We start from the raw sequence: 17,110 nt of genomic DNA, 5'->3' as shown, positions 1-17,110 counted from the left end.
CTCTAGAGTGGAAGACTAGGTTCTCCAGTGCAGAGAAATTTGATTCTGTAGGACACAGACATTGGGTTTTCTAGTGCAGAGACACTGGTTTCTCTCGTGCAGAGATATTGGGTTCTCTAGGGCAGAGACACTGGGTTCTCTAAGGAGGGAGCCATTGGGTTCTCTAGTATAGAGACATTGGCTTACTGAGGAGAGAGCCATGGATGTATGTATTTTAGAAGCAACTGGCTTGACTCTGATGAATCTACACCTCAAGCTGCCTCCACAGACTCACCCACGGTGCTTTTATGATTCTGCATGCCCAGGCTGTAGCTCAGCCTTTTAGGAAGGGCTTTGGTCACTGTGTAAGGGAATTAGTATTTTCTAAATCTTTTTTGGGGAATTCTAAACATTCCCCCTTCCAATTCTTCTTGTAAATATACCCACATTGTTCTTGTCCGCCTTGTACTCCTCTAGGGATAGTCATCTCTGAGGTGCAAAAGTTAAGTAATACAACTTAGACCAGTCAGCAAAACCTGACTGGAGAAATACGTTGATATCTCAAATGGCTGAAAATGATCGAGCTCATTAAAAGGAAAGTCCATGCTGAGTGGTGGTGGCTCAGCCTTTAATCCCAGCACTTGGGAGGCAGAGGCTGGTGAAAATTTGAGTTCAAGCCTAGTTTGAGAGAGTGCCACTAGGCTCCAGGGCTACAGAGAAACCTTGTCTTGCAAAAATAAAATAAGATAAAAAGGAAAGTCCATTCCTATTTTGTTTTCAACACACACACACACACACACACACACACACACACACACACACACACACACACGTAATCAATAAAGGCATAACCTTGAGAATGGCAGCTTACTATGGTGGTTGAAAAAGTCAGTGTGCAGGAAGGTGAAGTGGCATGAAGCCCTAGACTGTGGTGAGATGGCACCAGGTTCAGATCTATTCTGAAATCAAACCACTTTACTTGTTTGTGTGTTTAGTTTCTCCCAGAAGAATGTGGAAAACCACTTTGAAAAGAGACCCAGCATCAGCCACAGTGCAGTTAGGAACTAGATTTTAACACAGGCAAGTCCATCTATCCCAGAGAGAGACACTATCCAGCCAATGAGGATGCAGAAGGAAAGTACAATTTGCACTATTCTCAATTTTCTTTGTCTATTCTCATCCGTGAATAAACCATGTACAGTGTCTCTTAGTAAAGACCTCACAATTAAGTCACAATGTGTAAGCAATCTGAGTGTCACAGTAAGTGCTGTCACAGAAAATGTTCTTTAATAACAAAATTCTTCTTAATGCTAAAAAAGGTGAAAAGAGGAATGAATGGGGTGAGGGTGGATTGGACCAAAATTGCATGGCATCCGTGTGGTCTGCCAGACACCAGACCAGACAACTCACTAGACCTAGCTCTAGGAAGGAATTTACAGATGCCTGTACAAACCACAGCAGGGTAGAGGTGAAAGAACCCAGACAGATCTAGAATCAAAGTTCCCAAAGCCTAGCCCAGGCTCACCCTGTTCGGCTGGAACAAACCCCAGACCAGGATCTAACACAAGGTGGAGGTTTTTCTTTCTTGTCATCTGTCCACCCATCCCTACCTACTCACCATTTATAGAATCCAGGGAGCAGCAATTTATCCTCTTCAGCAGACATAAAATAGGACATTGGTTAAAACTCAATAAAAAAAAATGTGAATGAGGTTCACCTGCTTGCCATTGGAAGAGGTGTGGGCTCTTCTCTTCAGGTAGCATTTAAGATATGATTTACTGTTGTCAGTTTCTGAGAAGAAAGTGCAGTAAGGACTGAAGACAGTAAAGGAGTGACAGCTCTGGGGTATCTGCAGTACCCACTGTGTGCAGCCATGAACTCTGTATGTAACCATCTGCTAGGCTTTTCATCACAGATTATTCAAAATTGAATAGCAGTAGCAGCTCATGCTTGTTTTGTACTATTCAAAGTCACAGACTGTCCATAGCAATTACTTCTGCTTGTTATTACCAGATTATTGAAGAAACAAAAGCCCTGGTTGGAGGATACTTGCTGATGCCACAGTGAGGAAATAGAAGGTCATGTTCCAGTTGTCCTGTTGGTATCAGGGTTCTCCTATTTTCTGTGAGCCTAATGACCATCAGAGACAACAATGAAGTGACACAAAGCCCAGACACATTGGGACTATTGGCCAACTCCACTTAGGTTTGGGAACATGTGTTCCTAAAGTGCTAGATGACATCCTAGTCCCAAATTACAGAACTAAATATTTTCCTTAGACACATCTCACATTGCTTTTTTTTTTGCCAAAATAATTCCCATGACCCCCAGAGTCACCTCCTTTATTTATTCCCATACTCACTTCTTCTGCGATGTAAAACAATCTGGTTGAAGGCTAATGTGCACATATCCAGTGGCATGCCTAACAAAGCTGTTATTTTATCAGGAAGATGTGAAAGCTTGTCTCAGAAACTGAACCTTCCCAGGAATGAGTTGGAGCCTATTAGAAAATTAAATGTATTGTTTGGTTAGGAGATAGGAATGACAAGTTTCTCAAGTGCTGGAGCTGAAGGTCAAGAGTCTCAGCCACTTGATGCGTTAATGATGGAAAGCTTGGTGGCCACAAAGGACATCTACACAGATTCATCACTCTAAGAACAAGGAACGGGCTTATGTCATTAAATTAAACAAATTTTGAGATCTTCCATGAAAGAAATTGTATTTCAATCAGCCCACACCGCAAAGTCACCTGGATTTGGTTTAATTGTTGATTGCTTTGTAGACTCAGAGAAAGAAAATTAATTAAAGTCAATGCTCAGTAGACTTCACTGCTATTAAATAGCATTCAAAATCTGATTTAATTTGCAAACTGATTGAATGGAAGAATAACAGTATTTTTTTTCAAATTGAGCAAAGTATATCATTTAACTTACTGGTAAACCTTTAAATCAAAGTGGCAAAATCCATTTAAAATGTACCCCAGAACCCCCACTGCAACTATAGAGAACAGTAAACATTTCAGTGTTGTGATAGGATGTCATGCCGAAAATACAGTTCGTTCATGTCAGTCATTTAGATTCATGCAAGTAGGAAGCATTCTTTTCCTTCCAGCTCTCCTTTCCTCTCCTTTCTTTCTCGTTTCATGTGCACTTAGGAGAGGACCACACCTGTAAAAAAATTCCTGCATCTATACTGTGAATGATGATGAAGAAGCTTCATGTGTCTCTGTTAGCCTGTCATGTAAAATGTCACACATTTATTACAGAAACAAGGAGACCCAGACAAAATGCACACAGACTAGTGAGACCTAGCAGGGAAAACATTAGGAAACCCATTTAAAAATTTTGGAAGACAGCATTTAGACCATGGAGATTATTTTAAAGCCTCATTACAAAGAAGTGGCCCTCAAATAAGGACAGAAGCATTTAGACCCATATAAAATGCTTTCTATTTCTATTGGTCTTTGGCTCCTTGATCAACACTCTCTTATTAAAATTTCCCTCTGGTTTGTTTGCTCTACAAATGAACAAAAGTCCATCTAAAATTGCACATAAATCAAGTAGGAAATTTAGTGCAGATATCCAAGTTGTATTTCACAGCAAAATTTCAACTTAACTTGTGTGCAGTATGAGAGGAACAAAATATGGAGATGATTCCTATTTTCAGACTCTGTGAGATTATAAAAAACATGGTGCAAATTTTATTTTATATTGTGAAATTGCATGTACTCAGGGTTGTATTTTTATGTAGCAGAGTTAATACTGTTAAATGACTGTGAGATTCTTGAATGTTCTTTGTGAAGTAGACTCATGGGGACAGTCAATGCCATATTGTATGCCCCTAGCCTATAGATTCTTTCTTTTTCATGGATCACTTATTATCTTTACTGATCATGTTAGTGGACTTTGCCTCGCTAAAATAAATATCTGAGAAAATCAACTCACAAAGAGACAATGTTTCAGAGCTTCCATTCTGTGAATGGTTGGCCCATTGTTTTGGAATTTCTGGAGGAGGAGGAGCATGGAGCAGCGCAAAGCCACTCTGAACAGGCTAAGTGAGCAAAAGAGAGAGACAGGAAGCAGGCCCCCACCCAAAGGCCGGAAGGCATCCTCCTAAAGTTCTACCACCTGTTAGTTTGACGATCTCACAACACTACTTTAAGGATCCAACCTTTAAAATGTTGACCTTTGGGGGACACTGAACACTGGAACTGTGGCTCTAACCATTGCTCCACATGCTAGAGCATTCTGGTTCATACATCCAGAAATAATCCTCAGAAATAATACCCCAGTCTGTTGTCTACACAGGGGCCGCTCTGAAGTTCTGCGTTCCTTGCCTCTGTCTTCCTGTTGGGTTTGGCATCCGGTAGGGGATCAGAAGGTAGGAAAAGAACAGAACTGGGGTGTTTGTTACATCTGTTTGCCTCCCTGGGAGGTCGCTCTGCCTTGGCAGAGCCACAGCTGAAAGCCACAGCTGTTGCCAGATGGCCCTTCACAGAACCCTCTTTCTGGATCACAGTCAAGGTTTCTTTCCTTTATCACCTTCGAGCTGGGAGGTGGAAAGCCTGCTGTTGCTGTCACTGCCCCTGGGCATTCCGTCTCGTTCTGGCACTCCTTACACCCTATTCAGGACTTTGTAAATTGCTTTTATTATAAATCTCCCTAAATACGTTTCTTACAATTCAAACTGCATCTATCAAACCTTTGAATATTTCCTATGTGACCGATAATCTTTATTTATCCGTAATTCAATGACTTTGAACGTAAAGAACAAAGTATACAGAGTGAGGGGAATACTGAAGGAAAAAAAAATGAGGCAAGGGAAGAAACAATGAGTAAGGCCTATTAGCCAATAAAATGGAAACCAGTTGGCCTTTGAATAAAAGAGCCATAGAAAAAGGGAGAACCAATTTAGGAAGAAACACTCTACCTGAGAAAAGCATTTCTTTACACCCAAACATAAAATGTTGTTATGGTAAAGAGGAGACTGTAATACAATGAATGACAACTTCAACTATCTTTTCAATAACTCACTGAACCAGATGAAAACACCTTCCCTGAAGCAGTTACTCTCTGACTGGGGGATGATTTCTGCTAAAGGGGATCTGCAAAGTCTACAGGCAAAGTCATCTTTTTTCATTTCCAGAGTTTAGGTGGATAACAAACAACCTAGCTCTTGCTGGGCTTGCACTTTACATGAGCTATGGTGGTAAGTTTGTAATATTCTGATATATTTCTGGTGGTCTTTAAAAAAATACCTTAAATGGCGATAGTATTAAACCACCCCTTAAATACTTGAATTCCTATCAATTAGTTCAGCATTCTCCCCTGACCACAGAAACTTCTTTGTGTAGACAGAGACTAATACACAGATTCACAACTGTGACTGTGAACAGGGAAAAAGAGACTGTGTGCAGGGAAAAAAGAGACTGTGCAGTGCTCAGCCCTAAATGGGACATCTATATTGCACCCAGCTCCCTAGGAGATTCAGAGGCCATCACAAACAAAGGGTAGGGAAGACTGAAAAAGCCAGGGTCATGGGGGACTGATGGGAAACAGTGTTCCAGACCTGACAGGGAAGTTATACACATGAACTCACAGCATCTGTAACAGTGTGCACTAGATTTGCACAAGGTCAAGCCACTGCCCATCCTACTGTGTATGGGTGATGGGCACATGAAGACCCAGCCCTACCTGAGGAGCTATTGTCAACTGATCGCTGCTGCCAGAGGGAGAATCAGCTTTCTTCAGAGGTGGCTTCAGGCAAGCTACCCATGTTCCAGTGGGTGCCCCCTGGCAAAAAAGAAGTGGACTTAGTATGTTTAAAAATGAGTACACGGTGTTGAGAAGGAAAAGCAGTGGACTGGTATTGGAGAGTTAGAAGGGAAGGAGTGGGTGTGGATTTGGTCATAAAACATTATGTCCATGTATGAGATTGTCAAACAATAAATTATGTAAATGCATTTATTCAAAGGATTAAAAAAAAACACGTTGACCCTCATTATCAGGGGCAATGAGTGTTTTGTAATCTACCCAGTATTAAAATGATCATGAATGGGCAGAATTATGGGGTGGGACCAAATCTAGATTGTAAACCAAAAATCCTGTAAATTTTTTTCCTTAAAGGGGGCTGGAGAGATGACTCAGTGGTCAAGAGCACTGACTGCTCTTCAGGAGGACCCGGGTTCAATTCCCAGGACCCACATGGCAGCTCATAACTGTATAACTCCAGTTCCAGGGTATCTGACACCCATGGCTAAAGAGCAATACACATAGAATTAAAAAATCATTTGCTTAAAATTTTTACAGCCACTATGCTATTACAGTCCTCTGGTGATCCGAATGTCAGTTTACACTTCTGGATTAGGAGGAGTCCATACTCACCCTCTTCACAGTGGGGACATGGTGATGCTTTATAAGTGAAAACTGTGAGCCTTCTGAAGTTTAGTGTGACAGACACTGCAGTCCTCGTTTTACAGATTACAGAAAAAGCAATGTTATATCTGCATGTGAAAAGACCTGAGTACCAAAATGTAGTGATCAACTAACAGGGCTCATAGGGGCTCACAGAGACTCCAGCAGCAATCACAGAGCCTGCATGTGTCTGAGCTAGGTCCTCTACGTGTATGTCATGGCTGTTAGCTTGTTGTTCTTGTGAGATTAGTAACAGTGAGAGAGGGACTGTCTCTGACTGTTCTGCCTGTTTTGGGGTAACTTTTTCCTCCTACTAGGTTGCCTTGTCCAGCCCAGATATAAGGTATGTGCCTAGTGTTATTGTATCTCGTCATGCCATTTTTATTTGATATCCCTGGTAAGCCTGCACTTTTCTGAAGGGAAATGGAGGAGGAGTAGATTTGGTGGAGAAGGAAGGTAGGGTAGAGACTAGGAGGAGAGAAGAGAGGGAAAACTTCAGTCCAGATATAAAATATGAGAGAAGAATAAATAAATTAAATAATTTTTAAATAGTTTAGAAAGGATTTTTAGAAACTAATTCATCTGACCCCTCCTTTCTCATCTATAGAAACCAAGAATGGATAAAGTCCAAACTGCTATCCCTTTCATCCCCTCTGATTTTTATCACTTCATTCATATGGGTGCTAAGCCAGGTAAACAAATCTCTCAATTACACGCAAATTCTGGATGGCCTGGAACATAGCTGAATGATAGAGCTCTGTCTAGCGTGCACTATACCATGGATTCTAGTCCAGCCACACAACAGTAAATAAAGGGATGACTGACAGCTTGAATACAATCTTTCAGCAGGGTAACAGTCACAGCTCATCTCTCTCCTTTGAGTTCTGATCCTGCTAATAGCTAGAGTTCCCACACTGGGTTGGAGTGCCTCAGGATGAGTATAGAGAGCTTCCTTACATCAGCTACTCAGAGCTCTTCAATATTAGAGAGGAACACAGTATTAGTTGACATACATCAGCCATGTGGGAGCAACTAGGGGAAGTGATTGAAATTTGAGCACTAGATCATGCTACATATTCTTTACTGACAGAAGGATTATTAGTATAAAACTGAATTTTTTGGGCAGTTGCTATGATAAAAATAAATGACACATTTAATAAAAAAGAATTAGGAAACACAGATAGTGCATACAATCTGAGTCCAAAATTTGTTACCTAATGCTCAGCAGGCCATTATGGAACATTCATAATTTTGTAGCTGCTTATGCATGAACTAAACTATGTGTCCTCTGTGACCCATTTTCTATCTCATAACCAACTTGACACAAGCTACAGTCATCTGGGAAAAGGGAACCTTGACTGAGAAAATGCTTCCATAATGTTGGCCTGTGGGCAAGTCTATAGGGTATTTTCTTGATAAATGATAGATGTGAGAGAGCCCAGTCAACTCTGGGTGGTGCCACCCCGGGCATGTAGGTGGTCCTGTGTTGTGTAAGAAAGCAAGATGAGCAGGCCACGAAGAACAAGCCAGTTAGCAGCAGTCCTCCACAGTCTCTGCTTTAGTGCCTGCCCCTAGGCTCCCACCTTGAGTTTCTGCCCAAGTTTCCTCAAGTGATGGACTGTGACTTGGGAACTGAAAGATTAAATAAACTCTTTCCTCCACTAAGTTGGTTCTGGTCAGTGTTTTGTCACAGCAATTTGAAGCAAACTAGGACACTACCTTGTAGGGAGAAAATTTTTCCTTTGGCTCACAGTATCAGAGGTTTCAGCGCCCGGCAGTTTGTCCCCTTTATTTTGACCTGTGCTAGCATACACAGTGTATTTTGGTGAAAAGTGTACCCAAAGGATGCTTACCCAATTTGTGGTGGCTAGGAGAGGAGGAAGAGGATGAGGAAGGGGACAAGGAAGAGAAAGAAAGGAAGAGAGGGAGGGAGGAATTGTATAGTCACTGTCTGGTATTGTTTTAAGGGCTTACTACAATGGCCTAACTTCTTTCCAATAGGCCCTACTTCCTAAAGGTTCCAGCACTGACTGGTAAGTTCACAGCTGGTGACAAAGATTTTAATATATAGGCATTGTGTCAACATTTCAGGTGAGATTCGATGATCTAATTTCAAAGTGTAACACTGTTCTTCAATTTGTGTGCCATGTGTGTGGTCTTGACTGTCAACTCACTGGACTTGGAATGACCTAAGGAGAATACCTTTGGATTTATACCTGAGCATGCTTCCATACAGAGTTAACTCTGGTGGTACTCAGTGTGGGTCATACTCCTAGTGGTAACCCAGATACTAAGCTGTCCTTAGGTGATTGATAAAACACCGTGTGCCTGTTTGCCTTTGTTTCTGCCCTCTGAACTAGCATTTTACTGCTGGGGCCATACTCTTTGGACAGCCCACACCAGCTTCTTTGGCTTTCAAATGCAGACATAACATCAGGAACTTTCTAGGGGTCTTGAGGCTTCCAGCACTACACTGGTATTGTTGAGAAGGTACCAGGCTCTCAGCTTCTCTAGCATACAGACAGCCACTGTCAGACTCCCAGCCTATATTGTGTAAGGAAATCTGTACCGTGTGTGAGTGTGTGTGTGTGTGTGTGTGTGTGTGTGTGTGTGTGTGTGTGTGTGTACATATATGTGTCTGTATACACATATACACACAAAGTATTATATTGGTACTGTTCCTCTAGAAAATCATTTGTAATACAGTATGTGTATTATTTTTGAAATGGATAATTGTTCTACCATGTAAGTAAACTGTCTCATTTTTAAAGACATAATAAATGAAAGTCTTTGGCCTTGAAGGTGTGAGGAAGTATTTCTGAAACACTAAGAGCATAACAATCAGAAAGTTGGGGATCTGTGCTCTGATGCTCAAGGATGTGAACTTCAGAACTAGAAGCCTGCTTTTATTTCTTGCCACCTGTGACTCCATTTCTTCAGGAATAACATGAGGATTATCCATGGCATGCTTCCATAGGATTATTGTGTGGATTAATAGGTTAACATAGTTGAGCCTGGTGGAAGAAGCCAGCCACAGGATTACCATTTCTCTGTAAGCATCAATGAATATGCACACAGGACACACTCTTACCAGACAGTCTGGCTGCAGAGTGTATCCACTGATGCCATAGTCAAAACCAGATTCACCAAGCTTTCAAAGCCCAAGCATGCACAGGACATGAAGTGGCAGGCTTTCCTCTCTGGCTTTCTCTGCCCTGCTAGGAAGCGGGGGAAACACAGCAGAGGATTTCCTTCGTTTTTAAGATATTTCTTTCTTCTTTTTTTTTTTTAAAGTGACTCATATTTATTAGGTACATCTGTTTAACAACTTTGTTTTTTCAGGGCAATTTTGGGTTAACAGCAAAATTGAGCAGAAAGTAGAGTATAAGCTCTGCCCCGACATATGTATAGGCACACACGAGTTACCAACAAATCCCACAAAAGAGACACAGTTGTTATGCGTGATGAATCTGCACTGACAATTGATACCTCGATCTCACCCAGAGTCTGTGGATTAACTTTTTTAATTTTTAATTATTTTTAATTACTCATATTTAAGATATTTCCAGTGCTACTGAGTAGATGAAAGCCACTGCAGAGGTAAAGAACTCTTGACCCACAGGATCCCAGCTGCCAACCAGCACTTTGTCCTTTGTAAACACAGCTGAGGTGACTAGGGGTGGGGGGGGCAGTGTCTTCACTGATGGCTCTTCTGAGGAAATAACTCTTGAAACCATAGTCTAGTCTCAAAAGTTAGTGCTCGCTTCCTTCTCTTTAAAGTTATTCACAGCAATATTTATAAATGTCACAGACCTCCTGAGTTTGTGATGCCTCTCATGCCATGTAATCCTCAGTATTCTAAAGTAAGGGCAGAATTTTATTCCCCTTAGCAAGTTTTGTCTGTTCTTTGCTTGGAAAATATAGAACAGCTTCAAGGCAACAAAAATTCTGTCTCAAATATTAAGTCAGCAAAGGGAAGTTCTGTCTACTCTTATGCAAATTAATCAGAGCATGTTTATACTATCATAAATCATGCTTTTAGAGATTATTCATTGACATTCTGAGAGACAATGTAATGATCTGCATAAAGCAGAATACAAAAGTTTTCGTCAGTGTACTTTTAGTTTTATGGAACATATTAGATATATTTGTTAGTACACATAGTGAAATATCTGAAAAGAAATGCAGGAAATATTTTTTACCTCTATTGAGCAAGAATTTCATTGTTACCTACATTGAGGACCAGATGTACTTAGAAAGAAACACAACCTATAGCTCATGCTGTTTAAGTAATAATGCTATTTTATACTCACAGATGTCTGGAGATGTGTGGCTCAGCAACTAAGTACCATCATAACTAAGGACTCAATTCAAGGTTTCTAATAACCGGCAGCCTGTTATTCATATACCAGGCTCCACGCACCACATTCTCCTGGGATAGTGTTCTAAACAGGAAGGAAGAGAACACATAGGCCTAACTTCATAAAGCTCTCTCTGTTTATCAGGAAGGGGAATGCTCCCCCAAAGTCTGCTACAAACCTGTTCTTCCTTCCTTTTCATTGGCCTGATCTGAATCATATATCCTTCTCTGGACAAAGATTACCCTATCTGGCACAGATCAATTACAATACTTCCCTGGGAGCTAGGCACATAATCACTGGGAAACAAAACACAGCAAAACAACCAAACAAAACAATGCCATTTCACCAAGGAAGATGAGGAAATCCACAGTTGTACAGTCATCAGTCTTCCACAACTGACCCTGCATCTTTCAGTGTATCTCCCAAGTAGCCTGTGATGGCAAAGTATGACTCAAAATTCTACTTTAACTATTATAAAATGAGCAAAACTATAAGAAAGGCTAACCCTATTTTGAAATCAACTCATTGCAGGTTTTTTTAAAAAAAATGGAACATAGAAAAGAATATGGTAATATTTGCTTTTGGATATATCTCGGACAGAGAGAACAAGAGAGAGAGGGCAGTGTTTGTTCATGCTTCTTTAGGCAAATCTAGCAGGTTATACATAGAACTGTTGGCCATTCCATGTGTGGCACTTTCCTAATAGCCATGATGGAATTCTTCCTTATAAATAACTATAGCAGGTTGAATATTCCATGACTTGATAAAAGATGGTCCAACAAAAAGAAATACTCTAAAATGTCTGGATGAAGACAACATATTACTGGCTATTACTAGCTGGCCAGGAGCAAGATTTATAAGGTACAGAAGACTGTCATCTATAAGTAATTCATGTTAATTATGTTAGATGAGGAAGGTGATGCCCAGACAGAAGAAACCCAGCCCTCAGAAACAAAATAAGTGGAGCCAGAACCAAGACAAAGATGTGGAAGCCGATGAAGAAGACAGTAGGAAAAAGGATGCATCTGATGACTTGGATGACTTGAACTTCTTTAATGAAAACAAAAAGAAGAAAAAAACAAAAAAAGATATTTGACATTGATGAAGCTGAAGAAGGTGTAAAGGATCTTAAGATTGAAAGTGATGCTCCAGAGCCAGTTGAGCCAGAGGATGACCTGGATATTATGCTTGGCAATAAAAAGAAGAAAAAGAAGAATGTCAAATTCCCAGATGAAGATGAAATACTAGAAAAAGATGAAGTTTTAGAAGATGAAGACAGCAAAAAAGACGATGGCATTTCATTCAGTAACCAGACTGGGCCTGCTTGGGCAGGCTCAGAAAGATACTATACATATGAGGAGTTGCTGAACCGAGTGTTCAACATCATGAGAGAAAAGAATCCGGATATGGTTGCTGGAGAGAAGAGGAAATTTGTTATGAAACCTCCACAGGTTGTCCGAGTAGGAACCAAGAAAACTTCTTTTGTCAATTTTACAGATATCTGTAAACTATTACATCGTCAACCCAAACATCTCCTCACATTTTTATTGGCAGAATTGGGTACAAGTGGTTCTATAGATGGTAATAACCAGCTTGTAATCAAAGGAAGATTCCAACAGAAACAGATAGAAAATATCTTGAGAAGATATATCAAGGAATACGTCACTTGTCACACATGCCGATCACCGGACACTATCCTACAGAAGGACACCCGACTCCATTTCTTATGGTGTGAAACTTGTCATTCTCAATGCTCTGTTGCCAGTATCAAAACTGGCTTCCAGGCTGTCACAGACAAGCGAGCACAGCTCCGTGCCAAAGCTAACTAATTTGCTAATCACCATTGATTTTTTCAAAATATGTGGTGGAGATTTGGCTGGACAGGTTACCATCAGAGTGGACGTACCACTGAGTTGAAACACAAGATAGAAAAGCTGCCAAGTTCTTTGGCAAGTGATTGATCTGAAACCCTTGCAAGATGCTGACACTCAAGCTGTTGACATACTCATTGCCCACTTTAACAACTGTCAAACATGATGCGGTAAGGAGGTGCTTTTTAAAATCGTTCATAGACTTCTGTAAAGTGCAAGATAAATTAAAGTTATTATAACTGAAATAAAGAAGACTGTCGTCTAAATATATATGTGCCCTGTATTAGCAAAGCCATGGTCAGCAAAATGCTAGTTATCATCAGCAAACATCTTCCATAGAGTTACTTTATGTATGGTTCCTACACCAGTGCATGGACCTCCCTGGACTGCTAATATGTGATAAAACTTTTTCTGGGGAGATGCAACATCCATGACTACTCACTCCAGATTGAGAACCCGTGACAGACCAAAGTATAGATACCACTAAAGTCTAACTTGATTAAACAAGGAATTTTATTGGGGTTACTTACAAGAGTACCAATGAGAGGTTCCGCAGGAACAGAAATGACAGAAAGCCATTACCAAAGTCCACCCCAGCATGGATGGCAGCTCACAAAAGCTGAAACTTGGGAAACAGTGCACATCCTTCAGGCAGCTCTACAGGTTAGAGAGTGTGTTGCAATTCAGGCATACCTGCATAAGGCAGGTATATACCCTGGAAAGGCTCCACCCACTTCTGTTCTCTTTTTTCTGGCTTTTTCCCTGGAGGCCAGACATGACCTTTTTTGTCTCCTTCCCCCCTTCTCTTCTGTCCTGTCTCTGTGTCTCTTTGCTTTATTTTCTTACCTCCCCTTCAATAAAACTTTCAATATGAGTCACATCTAGAAGTCTCTGTTTCCCCATCCACCTGCCGTCCATCACCTGCCCTGGGACCAAGATCCTTGAGGTCCCAGAGTGGTCCTGGGACCTGACACCCATGGTCCCAACCCACCCACCTTATTTCTAACAGAGTGTCCTTTCCAAGTGACTCTTGTCTAAACCTTCTCCAGGCAGCTCGCTGGTTTCTGCTTCTCCCAGGCAGTTGGTCTGACCTCAGAGTCTTCCTTACAGTTTGGATTGGCTGAGATTTGTCTTTGCAGCATGACCTTTCTGATTCTTTGCAACTCAGCTTTGTTTCTTCTGAGAGAGAAACTCAGCCTTTATTGATTACTCTGGCAAGGAGGGGCCTGGTGAATCTGGTCAGTTTCAGGGACTTCCTGAAGTTTTTTGAGTTATCTTCCTGCTTAAGGAACTTCCCTGCAGGATAGAATATTTCCATCTCAGAGGAAACTTTAATACTGCCAACACTTTAATACTGTATACTTGATTCAGTGTGATTGACAAAGCAAAATTAGGACCATTAGTAGTATGTGAAAAGTTCTAACTTGTTTCTATCATGATATCAGAACTGAAGATGATGTATATTACCAATCCTAGGACTCTTGGATAATAGATAGTCTTTGAAATTGACCATAATTTTCTTGCTCTGATACACCATCTGTAGGCTGGTACCATGGTACAACCATAACCAGACCAGCTGACTGTCAAAATGAAATGAAGCTGACAGGTCAGGTACCTTTCCATAGAAAAGGTGGAAGTCAGAGAGGAAACCAACCTAAGTGATGAAATTCTCTAAAGACTGGTATTTTTAGAATGAGAGGACACCAAAATGGACAGATACCACAAGTAAAAAGACAAACAGACAACTTAGAACACATCAAGTATACAGTAGAAAACTAGCATGAGACTTGAACCTTACTCTTCTCATCTGTAACTGTCATTAAGGCATGGTGCTGGCTTCCCTTTTGAGCAACAGTGTATCTTAAAGTCACCATCCAATAGCACAAGAGGGTTCAGAGAGCACACAACAATGGGGACAGAATGAACAACATTTTTTGAGTTGTTTATTTATACTTATGAAGAACTTTTCTTGGAATCTCTGTCACTCTTTTGCTCAGTTAATAGAGACTGAGCATCTGCATGGTGTTAGCTCCTGTTCCATTATGTCAGGCCAGGACCATATGTAGACTACAAGCCTTGTCTCTTATGAACACCTTTGAGGTGAACAAACCTGCTGGAGCTGAAGATGCTACTTACTATATGCTTAAATCCTCAGATAAGTTTGGAAAAATATAGGGCTTTATTAGAATTCTGCTATTATCTTCTCAGCAAAGGCTAAGTTAGGGAGAGCACTAAGGAAATCCCAAAAGGGTTGCAGTAATGCAGTCACCTTCTGAAAATCCCCTGTACAAGGCAGTGCCCTCATTGGCTATTAGAGCAACAAAAAAGGGGGTAAGTTAGTTTTGTCCTTTTATGCCTTGGAAAGATATTTCCATTATGAGATTAAGAAATGACTTAGAATCACACCAACAAAGACAAGCAAGTTGGCTTATTGAAATAATCTTTCCATGTAGAACTTTTGTTTTTGAGACAGGATTTCATGGAGTCCAGACTGGCTTTGAACCCACTCACAGTGTTAAGGATGCCCTGGAACTCCTTATTCTCCTGCTTCTAATCCTGAATGCTGGGCTTATAAGAGTGCCACCATGTCCAGTGTGCTGGAATCACAACCAAGGTCACATGCATGCTGAGTAGGCACTCTGTCAACTGAGCTTTTTTTCCCTTCAATCCTGAAGTCCTCTCTAGTGATGATCCACATGGCAGCATGTGCACATGTAAGTATATGATCCCTTAAGCAGTCCATCAGGCAGGTCTATACATAAACTATACACAAGCAAAGAGCTTGCTCTGACACAGACAGCTAGCACAAGATACCTAGCATCAGTTCCTAAATGAGGCACTTGTGCAATTTATCTCTTAAAGACCACAACCAGAGATAGCCTTTTCATTCTATTTTAGCAATGATGCAAAAAAGTAATAAAACTAACTGTATATAAATGAAGGATCATCATGACATGAAGGTATTTGCCAAATTGTTCCAACAGATGTTAGTTTTAATAATCTTGAAGATTTATAATTATTTATTTGGCCGATTAGAGATTGCATATAATAACCATAAACTGGTAATGTTAATGATATACTTTAATTATCTCTAGACCCTCACAGATTTTGTTGTCATCTAAAATAGCATGAAATGTCAAGACAGTAATTCAATATTGGCTTTGGTGTACTCCCCAGTGTGGGGACTTTGTGTCATATGTGCTTACAAATGATGATGGAAATTAACACAAATTTGAAATAATTTTAAAGTATTTTAAGATACATTCATTATTTTCTAAAACTTTCTTAATATTGCAAATTAAATAATTGCTAATCATGTAGTCTCTTAAGCACTTCTCTGAGGAAAAAAAGTGAGGTAGAGAGGATTAGACAAAAATAAGGAAATGCATCTAATAGCAGAAGAAAAGCATTACTAGGTGTTTGGGCAAATGAGACCTGAGATGAATAATACCTTAGGAACCCATAGAACTATCAGTGGGTAGAGGGAAGCATTCAAAGTGTGGACTGATATAACCAGAAACTATGTTTTGTTTTGGTTTTTCCTCATTTTATTATGAAAACTCTCAAATATACAGAAACAGTGAAAAACATATATGGGAAACACCTGTATCTCCACCTACCTTCCAGGAAGGGATGAGTTTGTATAAGAAAGAAACATGGAGAACATTAGAGGAAAAAGATAAGAAATCCCTCAGGGTGAAAGTTTAAAACTTCAGCATAATAAACTAAAATTATTGCAAAAGCAAAGGATAATAATTAAAATTAAACACAAATGCCCATTTTCAAGCCTAGTGAAATAGTAAAACACCCATAGACAGCAGGAAATGGACAAGATCTACCCAAAGGTAAATTTTTATCTTACTGTGTGGCATAAAGGTTAAACAAGCTGAAAAGCACACACTTATTCTCATGAAAAATCACTCTTAACATTATATAGTTCTTAATTAATCTAAAATAATGTAGGGCTTTTACAAACTCAAAATATATTATATATATATATATATATATATATATACAATAATTTTCACAAAAAAAACTATTTTAAAATTTTTAAAAAGAAAATGGAGAAAATCTTAGAAAGCAAAATCTACCAAGGGGAATAACATTCAAAACATCAAAATGCTTCAAAAAAGAAATGATTTGAATAATGGTACAAGAATTTCTGTGGATACAATGGAGCATCCAGAAACATATTCATGGATATATGAAAAATTTAGTACCTGTTAAAATGATTTGCCAAACATTAAGAAGAGAAACAGTATATAGTCAACATTCTTTGATCAATTGTACAAATATTTGAATAAATTTCAATGCATGTTCTGTTAGAAATTTCTAACAAATTTCAGGCAGACTAAATACGTGAATATTTTAAAGGTAAAAATAAATAAACCAAAAATGAATTCCTGTTATTCTTAAACTAAAAATGACAGATCTCAGCAAAGGCAGAAACCATAATAACTGAAAATATGGGTCAGTCTCATGACTA

At 39.8% G+C, this 17,110-nt stretch overlaps 1 pseudogene; it reads left to right on the top strand.

Annotated features, from left to right (window-relative positions):
* The first annotated feature begins 11,653 nt into the window (after positions 1-11,653).
* LOC100758535 lies at positions 11,654-12,788 on the top strand (annotated as a pseudogene).
* Positions 12,789-17,110: the final 4,322 nt, after the last annotated feature.

This window comes from Cricetulus griseus, chromosome 6 (genome assembly GCF_003668045.3).
Source record: "Cricetulus griseus strain 17A/GY chromosome 6, alternate assembly CriGri-PICRH-1.0, whole genome shotgun sequence".
Lineage (NCBI taxonomy): Eukaryota > Metazoa > Chordata > Mammalia > Rodentia > Cricetidae > Cricetulus > Cricetulus griseus.
Note: the sequence above shows the minus strand (reverse complement) of the source record. Positions and strands in the feature narration are given on the sequence as shown.